Below are 15,125 nucleotides of genomic sequence, written 5' to 3'. Positions count from 1 at the left end.
CCCCCGGTCTCCGCTGGGGAGAGGGGGGACGGGAGACCGCCTGCGAGGCCCCAGCCGCGACGCGCTGCGCGCCGGAGCGCGGGCGGCCGATCGATGGGGGAGCGACCCTCAGACAGGCGTAGCCCCGGGAGGAACCCGGGGCCGCAAGGTGCGTTCGAAGTGTCGATGATCAATGTGTCCTGCAATTCACACTAATTCTCGCAGCTAGCTGCGTTCTTCATCGACGCGCGAGCCGTCAAGGCACAAAGGCACACGTAACTGACATACAAGAAAATCGGGATCAAAAAGGTTTTGATAAGGTCCACCCTTTCCCTGAGAGACAGTTTCCATCTCTTCCAGCTCTCAACCTTCCTGGCGGCCTCATCCAGCCTTAAGTCCCAATTTTGAGTGGCATAATCACCTGGGCCGAAACGAATGCCTAAAATTTTTATCTCTGGGCCAGCCGGGGGGAGATCATCTGGAAGGTCAAAACCAGAACCCTCCTCCCCCATCCAGAAAACTTCACTCTTCTCTTGGTTTACCTGGGAGCCCGAAACCTCCGAATACTCCCTGACAATTGCCACAACTGCACCTGCCTCCACCTCATCAGACAGAACAATTGTGACATCGTCAGCATAGGCCACCACCTTCAACGGACATTCCGGGCTCAGCAGGACCCCCCTTACTGCATCACCCTCCAGTCTCCTTACGAACGGGTCAATGGCAAAGACATATAGGAGGGGACTCAGCGGGCAGCCCTGTCTGACACCCGAACTCACAGCGAAAGCCGGACCTATCCAACCATTGATCAGAGGGAAGCTTTCAGCTTGCCTGTAGATAGCACGCAGCCAATCAACCACCCTCACTGGGAGGCCATACCAATCCAGCAGGGCCCACAGGTAATCGTGATTAACCCTATCAAAGGCCTTTGATTGATCCAAAGCTAGAAGATACTTTCCCCACTTGTCAGCACGACACCTCTCAACGGCCTCCCGGATGCCAAGGACAGCACTAAAGGTGCTCCGGCCTTTGACAGTACAGTGCTGAGAAGAGGAAAGCAACAGCCCGGAAACTTCCATCAGCCTATTGAAGATGACTTTTGCCAGAATCTTCCTATCCACATTCAGAAGAGCGATGGGGCGCCAATTCTCAATGCGGGTTGGATCTTTACCTTTAGAGAGCAAGATAAGGGCAGATGACCTCATGGAGGGAGGGAACAAGCCCTCGCCCAGGCATTCATTAAAGACCTCCGTGAGACGGGGGGCCAAAAAATCGCTAAAAGCTTTAAAAAACTCGGAGGTTAACCCATCCGGACCTGGGGATTTTTTAACTGCCAAAGAACCAATGGCCACTCTCACCTCATCCACCGTTATGTCACTCCCCAAACCATCAAGCGCACTGCCGTGACTCTCAAGCCCCGGAGTCCCCCTCAGAAATCGATCCATCCTCTCTCTGTCAAGCGACCCCCAAGACAAAAGGTCCGAGTAGAAGGAGCGCACCACACCCAGAATGCCCTCCCGCTCTTTCTGAAGGACACCCTGAGCATCGCGCAACCCCCTCACCTCCTTTGCACTGACCGAGTTCCTACAGCTCTGAAAGGGATCCGGCGAGTGGTATTTCCCGTAATCCCTCTCCAGAACCAAAGAAGCATACCGGTCGTACTGATACTCCTTCATCTGGGCTTTCACCCGAGAGATCTCCCCACCATCTCCCTGCTCAGAGATCAGGAAATCTAATCTCTTTCTCAAAGCCTGATAGGTATTCTGACGTACCAAGTTCCGTTTGGCTACGAGGCTACGAAAAAAACTGCGAGTCCTTTTCTTACATACCTCCCACCACTCAGACCTACTCCAACCAGCCTCCAATAAAGACTCCTGGGCTTCAAAGAAGTCCCTGAAGGACTGTCTGACCTCATCCTCCAGCAGGAGCTCAGAGTTCAGGCGCCACAGGCCCTGCCCCTTTTGCGGAGTTTCCGAAGCGTTCAAAGATGTAGACAAGAAAACGTGATCGGAGAACTCTACTGCCTTCAGCACAGGTGCCGAAGTTTTCGAGCTTTCCTTAACAAAAAACCTATCTATCCTACTCTTGCATCTACCTCTAAAGTAGGTGAAACCCGTGAGATCTGGTGAATGACGAACGTGTACATCCACCAAACCTGCCTGACTAACCATACTTGCTAGAAAAATGGAATCATAGCCCAGAGTAGTTTTTGAGCCTCCCCTGTCCTTAGGCCTAATGACAGTGTTGAAGTCACCGCCAAAAACCACTTGCTGGGCCGTAAAAAGATATGGTTTTATCTCCCTGAAGAGACATTTCCTATCCCATTTAGACTGCGGACCATAGACATTTATTAGCCTTAGGTCATGTCCCTTCAAGTTAACATCCAAAATCATACATCTGCCTACTTGGAGCTCAATAACCCGCTTGATGGTTACCATGCCAGTAAAAAGCACCGCCAACCCACCGTATGGCTCGGCCGCAAGAGACCAGTAGGACGGGCCGTGCCTCCACTCACTCTTTGCCTTGTGGAGGTCCGCCAGCCCGCCTATTCTTGTCTCCTGCAAAAACAAAAAATCAGCCTCAACCGTGCCGAAAAAATCATAGGCCATATAACGAGCACGTTCGGACAAGATAGAAGCTACATTAATGGTAGCAAACTGTATAGGCTGGGGAGCCATCCTTCAGGGTTATTGCAAGTAGGACCCAACTTACTTCTTCTTTACCTGTCTTTCGGAATCCTCATCTGAGGAACCCCATCTCTTAGCACGGATTCCCGTCGGCAGGCACTCCCCCTCCACCACGACCACCTCTTCCTCAGAGGAGGCACTGCCCGGAAGAAAGGAGCCAAGCGAACAGGGCACTACACTACCATCTGACACCCCTGTTTGACCAGAGGCAACCTTAAGCACCTGAAGGGGTTGGGGATCAGGAGGATCAGGTGCAGGCAAAACCAAGGGGTCAGGAAAAGCAACCACAGAGGATGCACCTCCAACCACCAATGCATGAGAGACCATACTCTGAGCCACCGGAGCCTCCGGGATCCTGCCCCGCACGACAGGCATAGATAAAGGGACCGCTACCCCCAAAGAGCTTTGCCCTAAAGTCGGAGCCCTGCTCTCCACTGTTAGGTTTGCTGACTGAGCCCTTCTGCCACCCACCAGGAAATCCTCACGTGAAGTACCTGGGCCATCTACGTCCTTCTTCCCCTTCCCTTTCCCCTTGCCCTTACCACCCTGCACCATATCATCACGGTAAGGGGATGACCCTCTCACTTTGACCCTGCGCCTACGCATTACTCTCTGCTGCAGGGCCAGGTCACCATTCTCGGTTCTCACTATCTCACCATCCGCCTCATCCTCAGAGGTCAAAGCATTGAACCTGTTCGATAGGACGAGACCCTCCGACCCCTTGTGCTTTTTAGCACCACCTTTCCCCTTCACCACCAACTGGAAAGGCTCCTCCACCACCACCTGCACCTTTGGAACACCCTGGCCCAGAGGTTCCATTTCAACACTGCCACCGGGAGTCTGCACTGAATCCACACCGCTAACCTTTGCGACCCCAGCCACCTCCATTGGTACCACCACAGGAAGATGGGGACGGACACCAACCCGACCAACCTCCACTTCCGCTCTCCTGGTCACCTCCACCAGCTCCTCATCCTGCGCTGTATTATGGAAAGCCGAGGGGCAATGGCTGAATGGGTGACCCTCCACACCACACAAATTGCAAATAATGCCCTCGCAGTCCCTCGCCAAATGACCCACACCATTGCACTTGGAGCATTTTTGCGCGGGGCAGTCCTTGCTAATGTGGCGAAAATCACCACATCTGTGACACATGCGAGGCTGACCCGGGTAAAAACACTGAATCCGGTCCATGCCAATGTAGGCGGCCGACGGGACATGGACCGCATGTCTCAACCGAACCTTGGCCTCCCAAGCACCGCCCCACACCTCCAACGACCCAGGGGCCTTGACCAGGGGGGTCTGCAAGGAGTCAACATATCGCAATAACCAAAAAGTTAGATCAACCACACTTATTGACTCATTTCTGACCAAAATTGTTACCTTTACTGTGTCCTGACGCGTAATTGCAAATGCCTTGAACTTGCACCAATACGTCAAATTTTTATAGACTGGCCAGTAGGACCAGAACATCTGTAGACCGTTATAGGTCATGAAACTGAGATCAAAATCCGGTGTTCCCACCGGATGAATGCAAGCGAAAAGATCATCCGCCTTAAAGCCCATCTTGAAGAATTCTATTAGAAAGTCAGTACGAGACGGGGGGGTACCTTCACCCATCCACTTGAGCTGCACCGCATTGCGGCGCTTCACAGGCTGCCCACCACCACTAGAGACCAGTGCAATCCTAGACCCGCCACCAGGCACATCCGTCACCACCTTGGCATAGGAGTTATCTAATCCTGAGACCACCACCGGAGCCACCACCGGAGCCACCACCGCACCTTGCACCGATTTACCACCACCACCTTGCATCGGTATACCACCACCAACACCACTAGAGGAAGCAAGAACACCACCACCACCAACAGACCGACCTAAGGCTTGCCCCTGCGCAACAACTTTCTTCTGTTGCTCCGCCAACAGTGCCAGAGCTGGTCTGGCTCTAAGCGGAATCTCCAGACTCCCATATATTGAGTCCACTACAGCCATCTCCTGAACACACAGCACCTCCTTATTCAGAGCTGGCAGACCTTGGGCCAACCTATCACTGACCACACTGCAAACATTCTTAGGTACACCATTGGACAAAATTCCATCAGCTGCTGGGGGAACATCCTCAGTACCCACCGCAGATGGCTTCGACGGCGGCACCTCCTTTCCTTTAACAGCAGAAATATCAGAGACCCTCTCTAACTCCAGAGGGGTCATCACAACGCTGCAAGGCCTTAAAGCAACAGTCTCACACAATAGTTCTTTCTCAGGTAACTCTTCCTCCAACACCCGAATCTGAGCATAGAAGGGGTGCTCCCCCTCCACCACCTCCACCACCTCAATGTCCTGAGCCACCATGTTAGGCGGCAAGTCCACACTCAGAGCCACCTCCGTTGACCTTGCTTTAATAGCAGCCACCACAGACTCAAGGAGATACTGCTTACTCCGCAACTTCTCCTCAATCTCCTCCAAGTCTTTGGTAATGGCAGGCCTGTCCCTACTGTAGGAAGTATTACGCTTCTTTCTCTTCGCCGCAACTACCCTCGTAAGTCTTGCAATTTCCGCCTCAAGCTCGGCTACCGAAGCCTCTGCGCTCGATGGGTCCGCCACACCATGCGACGCATCAGGCACATGTGACATGGCCATCCCTGACTGCATTGGTGGTGAAGGACAACACTCCGAGGTCTCACCCGACGGACTGACATCACCACCCACAGCAGGCGCAGAAACTTCCACAAGCATGTCAGGCTCCTCTTGACACTGCAGCGCTAAATCCTGAACCGCAAACTCAGCCGCGCAAGGGTCCCTGCTTGGTACCCCGTCAGATCCAGAGAACTGCAGATCCCCCCCAAGGGTCACCCCCACCTTCTCTTGCGGAATGTCCCCATATGCAGCAAGCTCCACATACATAGACTCAGCAGATATTTCTTTAATGCAGGTAGCACTACATATATCAGCTCCAGCATCATCCACCATCTGAACAACTGGGGACATAGAGACATCCATCACTGTACTTTCAGCATTCGGATCCAAATCGCCAGGACCCCCACCACCTTCAGCGACAGATGGCAGAACACTTGCAGCCACAGGGGGGGCTAGTACAGAGATGCCAGTAGCACCTGGCAGAGCACCTGCAGCCACCATCCTTAACACAGGGTCCACTATGCCAGGGGCAGCACTATCGACCAAGTCCCCAGTAACACACTCCAGCCCCCCCACAGACACACCTGCGGCCGCCATTTTAGAAGCGGGACCCACAGGTGTCGATGAAATAGACACATGAACAGCTTGCCCCTCACAGTCCTGTCCCTCCACAGCCCCAAACATGGTACTCACGTCACCCACGGCCGTGGGGGGGAGCTGGGAACCAGCACTGGTCTCTGGCTGCAAATCCTCCTTAAGCTGCACAGACGACGCCAGGGGGGGGGGGGGGGGCAACTTGCACGGGGGAATTAACTGCCTTCCACTAGGCAGAATTGCATGAAACTTGGCAGGCTTGTTTATATGTGTTGGAACTTCACTCGTGTGAATTTTCAGCTCGATAGTCCCTTGGCCCACGGAGATAGACTCCTCCAAACACAGTTTCATATCTGTTAAATCCACGGCTGCCATTTTGGGACACACTGCAGCAGCATCAGGCACAGGCTTGTTGCAGACTTTATCCTGCTTTTCCACACTTCTCCCTGGATTTAATGACATATCCAGGGGCTCCTCTAACTCCTCTCCCCCTGGGGAGTCCATTTCCACTGGGGTGGCACCCCAAAAAATGCTCCAAACAGGCTTTTCCACACTGATTTGAAGAGCTCCTCTCACACCTCACAGCAGCTGCAGGCACCAGACTTGCCCTCCAATGGGTCCTCGTTAAAGGATTTAAAGTGTACTCATTCCAATTACAGGGCCTCGAAAGAGTCCTGTATTGTTATTTTTCGTCACTACCTCCCCGAGTCGGGAGTGGGTAATTTGCGCGCCTGCAGCCTTCCTTGGATGTGGTAGCCGTTTCTCAGGCTCCCTCTCCGGAATCGAACCCTGATTCCCCGTTACCCGTGGTCACCATGGTAGGCGCAGAAAGTACCATCGAAAGTTGATAGGGCAGACATCCGAATGCGTCGTCGCCGTCACGGGGACGTGCGATCGGCCCGAGGTTATCTAGAGTCGCCAGAGAGGCCGGGGGCGGCGGGAGGCCGGGGCCGACCCGCCGGGAACCCCCGGATTGGTCTTGGACTGATAAATGCACGCATCCCTGGGGGTCAGCGCTCGTCGGCATGTATTAGCTCTAGAATTACCACAGTTATCCAAGTAACGGGGTCGAGCGATCAAAGGAACCATAACTGATTTAATGAGCCATTCGCAGTTTCACTGTACCGGCCGTGTGTACTTATACGTGCATGGCTTAATCTTTGAGACAAGCATATGCTACTGGCAGGATCAACCAGGTAGCTCTCGGTATCGGCCGGCGCGCGCCCGAACATCGGGGGCCGCGGCGCGCGCCGTCTCGAAAGCGGAGGGTCCGCCGGACCGGGCTCCGTCCACCGACGCACGGCAGGGCGGACCGGGGCGGGTCTCGAGCCGAGCGGGCACTCGGAAAATATGGGGACGGGAGGAGGAGGACGGCCGTCCCAGGTCAGGGCCGATTGGGAAGCTCGGAGTCAGAGTGGACGGCGGGGCCCGGCCGCCACCGCACCGTCGGGCGGACACCCCGGGGAGGGGCAACATCACCACGCTAGATTTCGCCTGTTTTCTCCTCACCCGACAACCCGTTCGATAGGAAACCTGTGCAAGCCGTCCTGGGGGATGGTTTTTTTCGCTGGGACGGCAGCAACTGCCCCCAGCCCCACCTCATCCCGATCTACACCTGACGGGTTTCATCTGGTCCCGGGGGGGTGAAAGGGTGTAAAGAAGTTCCACCTCGCGAGGCTCCATCGCCCTTCCGGGATGCCACCGTCTGGCGCACGGGCGAACGCGGCTTCCGCCGGCTCCCTCCGAAAAGCACCTCCCGCTCTCCCTGCGTCTCCTGGACGGTCTCGCTCCGAGTCTGCGCTTCTCTCTCGCCCTGCCGCCAGACTCGGCTCCTCTCCCGCGCTCTCTCGCGCTCTGACCTCCGCCCCGTCCGGCCCTCCCGTCCACGGCGGGGGAGGTCTGGCAGGCAAACCCTTCCGTGCGACCGCCTCGCCGGAGCGGGGGCGGCGCGCAGGGCCCTCTCCTGGGGCTGCAAGGAGCGGCCATCGGGGCTGGCCGCGTCCTCGGATCTCGATGCGACGCTCATTCGGTTCCTGGGAAATCGTGTGCTCCGCCGGGGTCCGGGGGCGAGCGCCCTTCGCTGGGCGAGGGGGACGCTTCCCCGGCACCCCTGGCGGCATCAGACGCCTGCGGGTGCCGGCGGACGGAGCAGACCGCGCCGCACGGGGTACGGGTGCGGGGCCCGCCCGGCTCCGGAAACCGGAGCGATCGGGCGGACGCCTGGGGACCGGACGCCCTCTCCGGGCCGAGAGGTTCCGGGCGCGCCGTGGGCAGAGGGAGGGTCGGGTTCGCCTGGAGCCGGCCGAGACCCCTGGGTTCCGGCCGAGCGATCGTCCCTCCCCGCCGGGGCGCGGGGTGCCACATCGATCGGGTTGCTGAAAGAAAAGAGTAATTTTCATTCGGTTCACTGTTTCCATACCGTAATCCATCCGCCACCTGTAAATCTCGCTCAGGGGGTCCTCTCGGACGTAGTGGGACGGGAGGCGCGCGCGACACTTTCGCGGTGCGCCCTGCAATTTTTCTCCGAGGCCTTGGAAGTGCCTCCCAGCCTGAGGAACACCAGTCCGCACTCATCGGCGAAACTTCCACAAATTGCAGTACCCGAATTGGCCCGCTGGGGGGCGCTGCCTCCGGGGGAGAAGGAGACGTGCCCAGGCCGTACGTCGGGCTCCAACGGACACCCATCTTGACCCTTTATAGGCCCCATCGGGGAGATGGTCCTGTCCATGCTGATATCGGAGCTCCACAGCTATCCTCTCACAAACCCATTCGCCGGAGCTCCAAAAATCATTTGGTTCACTGTTTCCATACCGTAATCCATCCGCCACCTGTAAATCTCGCTCAGGGAGTCCTCTCGGACGTAGTGGGACGGGAGACGCGCGCGACACTTTTGCGGTGCGCCCTGCAATTTTTCTCCGAGGCCTTGGAAGTGCTTCCCAGCCTGAGGCACACCGGTCCGCACTCATCGGCGAAACTTCCACAAATTGCAGTACCCGATTTGGCCCGCTGGGGGGCGCTGCCTCTGGGGGAGAAGGAGACGTGCCCGGCCCGTACGTCGGGCTCCAACGGATGCCCGCCGTGGACCCTTTATAGGCCCCATCCTGGTCCTGCCATGCTGTTATCGGAGCTCCACGGCTATCTTGTCACTAAACCTTTTATTTGAGCTCCAGGGCTTTTTGCTTTTTGTAACCCGGTTCCTGGAGCCCTGCCTGGGCAAAATCGGATGCAAGAAGGCCCTGCCCATGCTGATCTCTGAGCTCCGCGCATATTCTGTCACGGGTCCTTTCGCAAAAGCTCCAGGGAAACAGGCTTTTCGGCCCCGGACAGAGTCCCGGCTCTCTTGCTCGCCTCGTTGGTACCTACCGGTCCGCACTCATCGGCGAAACTTCCACAAATTGCAGTACCCGATTTGGCCCGCTGGGGGGCGCTGCCTCCGGGGGAGAAGGAGACGTGCCCGGCCCGTACGTCGGGCTCCAACGGATGCCCGCCGTGGACCCTTTATAGGCCCCATCCTGGTCCTGCCATGCTGTTATCGGAGCTCCACGGCTATCTTGTCACTAAACCTTTTATTTGAGCTCCAGGGCTTTTTGCTTTTTGTAACCCGGTTCCTGGAGCCCTGCCTGGGCAAAATTGGATGCAAGAAGGCCCTGCCCATGCTGATCTCTGAGCTCCGCGCATATTCTGTCACGGGTCCTTTCGCAAAAGCTCCAGGGAAACAGGCTTTTCGGCCCCGGACAGAGTCCCGGCTCTCTCGCTCGCCTCGTTGGTACCTACTGATCCGGCGAAGGTGTTCTCCGGCGGGTAGCGACACGGACGGCCGAGGGCGCGCTTCACCCAGGCTTCAACCATCTCCTCCCCGAGCCCCTGGAAGTGCCGCTGGGCCGCGGGCGCCCCGGTCCGCACTCATCCGCGACACTTCCGCGCTGGAGTCCGACGCTCGCCGGCCGCGTCCCCCGGCCCGCGGGGGCCCGGGGGGAGGCCCGACGCGTGCGGGGGGAGGCGGCGGGCGGCGGGGGCGCCCCCGCGCCACCCGACGGCGCCCCCCGGTGGCCAGAGGCGGCTCGGAGCGAGACGATCGGGGGGGAACGGCGGCGCGTGACCCGCCCCGGCCCCCTTGGCCCAGCGGACGGGCAGGCGGCTCCCGGGCGACCCCCCGATCCCCGCCGCGGCGCCCCCCGGTGGCCGCCTGACGCCACTGCGGGGGGTGCAGATTCCGTGTGTCCTCTCGGATAAAAACAAAAGAAACGATTCCCGTCGGGTGAAAGTAAGTGGGACGCAGGGCCCCGGGCCCCGCCGGTCCGCCGCGTGGCGCCCCCCGCTGGCCGGTCGAAGGGATGACAAAAATAAAAAGAAAAAAATTTCAAAAAAGCACTCGCCCCAAACAGACGAAAGGTACCCGGTCCGCCCGGATGAACCCTCCCCCGTGTCCCCGCCGCGGCGCCCCCCGCTGGCCAGCCGAGGTAATACACGATTGAGAGGGGGGAAGTGAAAAAAAAGGGCAAAAAAATGAAAAACACCCCACCCATTTGAATGCAAAGCCCCGGAGCGGCCAGGGGTGGACGCCGGTCCGCGCGTGCGGCGCCCCCTGCTGGCCGCGTAAAAAAAAAAATAATAATAATAATCCACCGTTGTGAATTTGCGATGTGTCCGGTACGGCGGCGGCGGGGAGGCGTCTCCCCTCGTCGGCGCACCCTGGTGGGGGGAAATAAATGAAAGGAAAAAAAAAAAGAACAGCCCGGGCTCTCGCCGGCTTCCGCAGCCCGGGCTCCCTCCGGCTTCCGCGGCCCGGGCTCCGTACATACAGACAGCAAATGAAATAACGGACGGATGGATGGAAGAGAAGAACAGCCAGGGATCTCGCCGGCTTCCGCAACCCGGGCTCCAGCCGGCTTCCGCAGCCCGGGCTCCCTCCGGCTTCCGCGGCCCGGGCTCCCTCCGGCTTCCGCGGCCCGGGCTCCCTCCGGCTTCCGCGGCCCGGGCTCCGTACATACAGACAGAAAATGAAATAATGGAAGGATGGAAGAGGAGAACAGGCCGGGCTCTCGCCGGCTACCGCAGCCCGGGCACCCGCCGGCTTCCGCGGCCCGGGCTCCCTCCGGCTTCCGCGGCCCGGGCTCCGTACATACAGACAGCAAATTAAATAACGGACGGATGGATGGAAGAGAAGAACAGCCAGGGATCTCGCCGGCTTCCGCAACCCGGGCTCCAGCCGGCTTCCGCAGCCCGGGCTCCCTCCGGCTTCCGCGGCCCGGGCTCCCTCCGGCTTCCGCGGCCCGGGCTCCCTCCGGCTTCCGCGGCCCGGGCTCCGTACATACAGACAGAAAATGAAATAATGGAAGGATGGAAGAGAAGAACAGCCAGGGATCTCGCCGGCTTCCGCAACCCGGGCTCCAGCCGGCTTCCGCAGCCCGGGCTCCCTCCGGCTTCCGCGGCCCGGGCTCTCTCCGGCTTCCGCGGCCCGGGCTCCCTCCGGCTTCCGCGGCCCGGGCTCCCTCCGGCATCCGCGGCCGGCTTCCGCAACCCGGGCTCCAGCCGGCTTCCGCAGCCGGGGCTCCCTCCGGCTTCCGCGGCCCGGGCTCTCTCCGGGTGAAGATCAGGCGAGAGTAGGGGTGTCCTCCGCTGGACGGGAAGCCCAGGCCGTGGAGCCGCCGCACGGACCGGGGGTTGACCCGGCCGGGGACGGGCAGGAGGCGAGGCCCGGACTCGCTCCCGTCCAGACGGCCCGAGGCCCCTCCTCCCCTCCCGGTGGACCCGCCCCCGACTATTAAGCCCGGCCAGGGAGTCCACGTCGGCCCCCGGGCGGACCAGGGAAAGACCCCCCTTCCGCGCTCTGCCGTGCTCGGAGGCGCTGACGCGCCGGGCGGATGGGGTGCCTCCGGCCAAGTCCCCGGCCGGGACTTGGCTGGCTGGCGAGCGAGGGAGGGCGAGGGTTAGGGCCTCGCCCGTCCCGCGCCCGTCCCCCGCCCCGGGCCAAGTCCCCCGACCGGAGCGGAGCGAGCAGGCCGCCCTAACCCCCCCCCGGTGGCACCGCAGCACCGGAGATTATTCGGGGAATGCTCCACAGCGCTGCTGGGGAAGTGTTTGCTTTAAACACACTCTGCATTGCATACACACCGAAACCCATTCCAGTCTGGTAAACGTGATTCTCTGGGACTTGCGAGAATTGTATGCTGGGTAGTTGAGACATGACTCCCCCATCACCTCCCAGGGTCAGACTCATGGGGACCTCATTTTAGGTCCCCACCATGTCGGAGGTCCCGCCAGTGTTGGTGTGCTGTCTGGCCCTTGTCCCCGTTAGGATATATAAACAAGTGCACACACACACACACACACACACACACATCTCCATGAATTTGCATTGCTCTGTAATGTAACTGTTAGCTGACATAACATTAATTGTGTTAGCATTGAGACACTAAAGCAAGCGTCCATTATAGACTGTAACTATATAGAGGTCTGTTTATGGAGATAAAGTGCACGGAGATAAAGTACCAGCTGGTTTGTTGGGACTTTATCTCCTTGCATTTTATCTCCATCCAAGGCTTAGTAAATAGACCCCTATGTCACAAACGGGATCCATTCATGATCCCAGCAGTCAGAAAACCAACTGCCAGGTTCCCCAACAGTATCCTCTGTGCCGCTGGAGAGGTAAGCTGCAGGGGATGGTAGAGGTTAGGTTTTCGGCTGCTATAAGGGAGGGTTATGGGGCCAGTGGGGGAAGGTAAGTATACTTTCCTTCCCATGTCAGGATTGTGTTCATCAGGATGCTGCAATGGGTATTGTCACCATGAGATTTCAATCACAACCCCCACAAAGATATCAGTGTTTAATTTTTCAAATCATACTTAAACCACACTGATATGTCAAGTAATATTTTGTAAAAATTAAAAAAGCAAACAACTTTTTGTAAAAACATGCTTACATTGCCGTGTTTGTATAAATGTAGTGGAAGACCTACTAAATGCACCTGTCAGAAAGCATAAAGAATAGTACCCATGCATTGTTAAGTAGCGCACATTACTAATATTTTTGGGGGTAAAGTACATATTTTTGTATTTTGTCCTTTAACCACTTAACTGGCAATTTTTTTCACCCAAAAATTTCCACAAAAATGTCGGATTTTTTAATGACATAATTAGGTGAAAAATCTGTTTTAAAACTTGTCCACAAAGTTTTTATTAGAATAAAAGAAGAAAACAATTTTTTGGTAATATTACAATTTTATTTTTTTTAAACATTGGAACATCGGGACCATCGACCCCGATGACGGTAATGGGAGGATATGTAAGGGGGGAGAGATGAGAGGGGGAGAGAAGTGAGAGGGGGTGGGGGTATGATGCTGGGCTGCCCTGTCGCTGCTGGCCACAGTGATCAGAACAAGGGGGGGTTGCAAAGCCGCAGCTGAGGTTTTTTATTTTTATGCTGGCAGGAGGTTGGGTTGCCTTCCCGATCTCTGCTTGCTGCAGTGATCAGGACAGACGGAGGAGGCAGGAGGGAGAGCAGAGCTGCGCTGTTTAGCTTCACTTATGGCCTGATCACTGCACACAGTGATCGGGACAGAGGGAGGGTTTCTCCCGGGTGGGGGAAATGCTGCAGGGTTGCTCAATCACTGTATTCAGCAGTGATTGGAATATACTGGGGCAGAGACGCGGCGGTCACATGAGGGCTGCCAGGTCCCTCTGAGTGGGCGTTTCTGACTGGTCGCATCAGATGCGACCATGTCAGGGAAAGCCCAACCTGGTGTGGTCACATCTGATGTGACCATTCCAGGCAAGTGGTTAAGTTCTTTCACGTGTTGTTGCAGCACCACAACAACAACCACAAGCCCTGCAGCCTGCACCAGAGCCTCCTGCCATACATTTTGGCCTGGTGTCATACTACTCTACTGATGAGAAGTAAGAGGATAGTCAGGTCATAGTCACCCGAACTGCCATACCCCCACAAGGCCCCAGTACACCTACCCAGCAGCAGCCAACCACACAGACCTCATCTGTACCCCAAGTCCCAAGTGGTGAAGAGCTGGCTCTGTCGCTGGCCACCTTCAGAAAACAACAAGAGGACTTTATGGTTTGGCAGACGAACCGGTTGGATGCCGTGATTACCCAGCTGTGGAGGAATTACCGTACTGCCGCTGTAACCCAAGGGACCCACAGCCGCTTAGGCACCGACATTCGCCTGGATCTGTTGGCATTAACTCAGTCCACAAGAGAGATATTGCACAACTTCTATTGGCAACTCTCAGGCCACAAGCCCACAAACAGCCACCACACTTAGTCCCCCGAGGCATAGTTCCCACACATGGGGGGAGCAGCTAAAGGAGCGGGCAGGGGCAGAGGCAGTTCTGCCTCCCGGTGGATTTTTTTTTGTGTTATATTTGTCATATTGTGGATTCCTTAATTGTTTTTTTTTTTGTGGGGGGGGGGGGGGAGTAAATTGTTTTAAAAAAATTCTGTTTTTATTTTTTGATTAAGATGAGTATGTATTGTCATTTGTTGCAGATGTAATGCAGTGCAAGATGAGTGGAGCTCCAAGATTCCTGTGTAACTCATACTTTTTTTAAAGGCTAAACATTTTTTAAGGCAAAACCAGATTGTTTTGGCCTTGTAAATGACTGTGGCTTTAAAATTACTTAGAAGTTTGACTGGAATATTGGAGCTCCAGTCATCTTGCACAGCATTACATGTGGCCCATTGTGTGTTTGTTTTTCTGAAGCATGCACAGATCAGTGAGTTGCTAATATATAGAAAAAAAAAGTGTAGGGGGTTCCCCATATTTCAACATCCAGCACTGAGATCTTGGACCGGACCTGGTTCCAAATATATGGGGGACAAAAGAGGTAGGGGTCCCCAATATTTTTAAAACCAGCAATGGGCTCCACTAGCCAGGGAGGTAATGCCATAGCTGGGGGACACTTTTACATAGGTCCCTGTGACCGCAGCCTCACACCCCCCAACTAGTCACCCCTGGCTGGGGTTCCCCGGAGGAGTGGGGCCCCCTAAAATAAAGGGGTCACCCCTCCAGGCACCCAAAGGCCAGGGATGAAGCCGAGGCTGTCCCTGGCACCCCTGGGAAGCGGATGCCAGGCTAATAGCCATTGTTTTGTAAAAATGAATAGTGGTGGTCCTTCCGAGTTGTTCGCTCGGTAATTTTCTTCACATCGTAGCGATTTTCCGCAAATTGCGCATGCGCAATGTTCGCACTGCGACTGCGCCAAGTAAATTTGCTATG

At 56.6% G+C, this 15,125-nt stretch overlaps 1 non-coding gene across 1 annotated transcript; it reads right to left on the bottom strand.

The window, feature by feature from the left end:
* Window positions 1-102: 102 nt before the first annotated feature.
* Window positions 103-250, bottom strand: LOC134913211 (5.8S ribosomal RNA). The gene has a single exon (XR_010177028.1). It is a non-coding gene; the product is annotated as a 5.8S ribosomal RNA (ribosomal RNA).
* Between the last annotated feature and the right edge of the window lie 14,875 nt (window positions 251-15,125).

This window comes from Pseudophryne corroboree, chromosome 4, assembly GCF_028390025.1.
Source record: "Pseudophryne corroboree isolate aPseCor3 chromosome 4, aPseCor3.hap2, whole genome shotgun sequence".
Classification (NCBI taxonomy): Eukaryota; Metazoa; Chordata; class Amphibia; order Anura; family Myobatrachidae; genus Pseudophryne; species Pseudophryne corroboree.
Note: the sequence above shows the minus strand (reverse complement) of the source record. Positions and strands in the feature narration are given on the sequence as shown.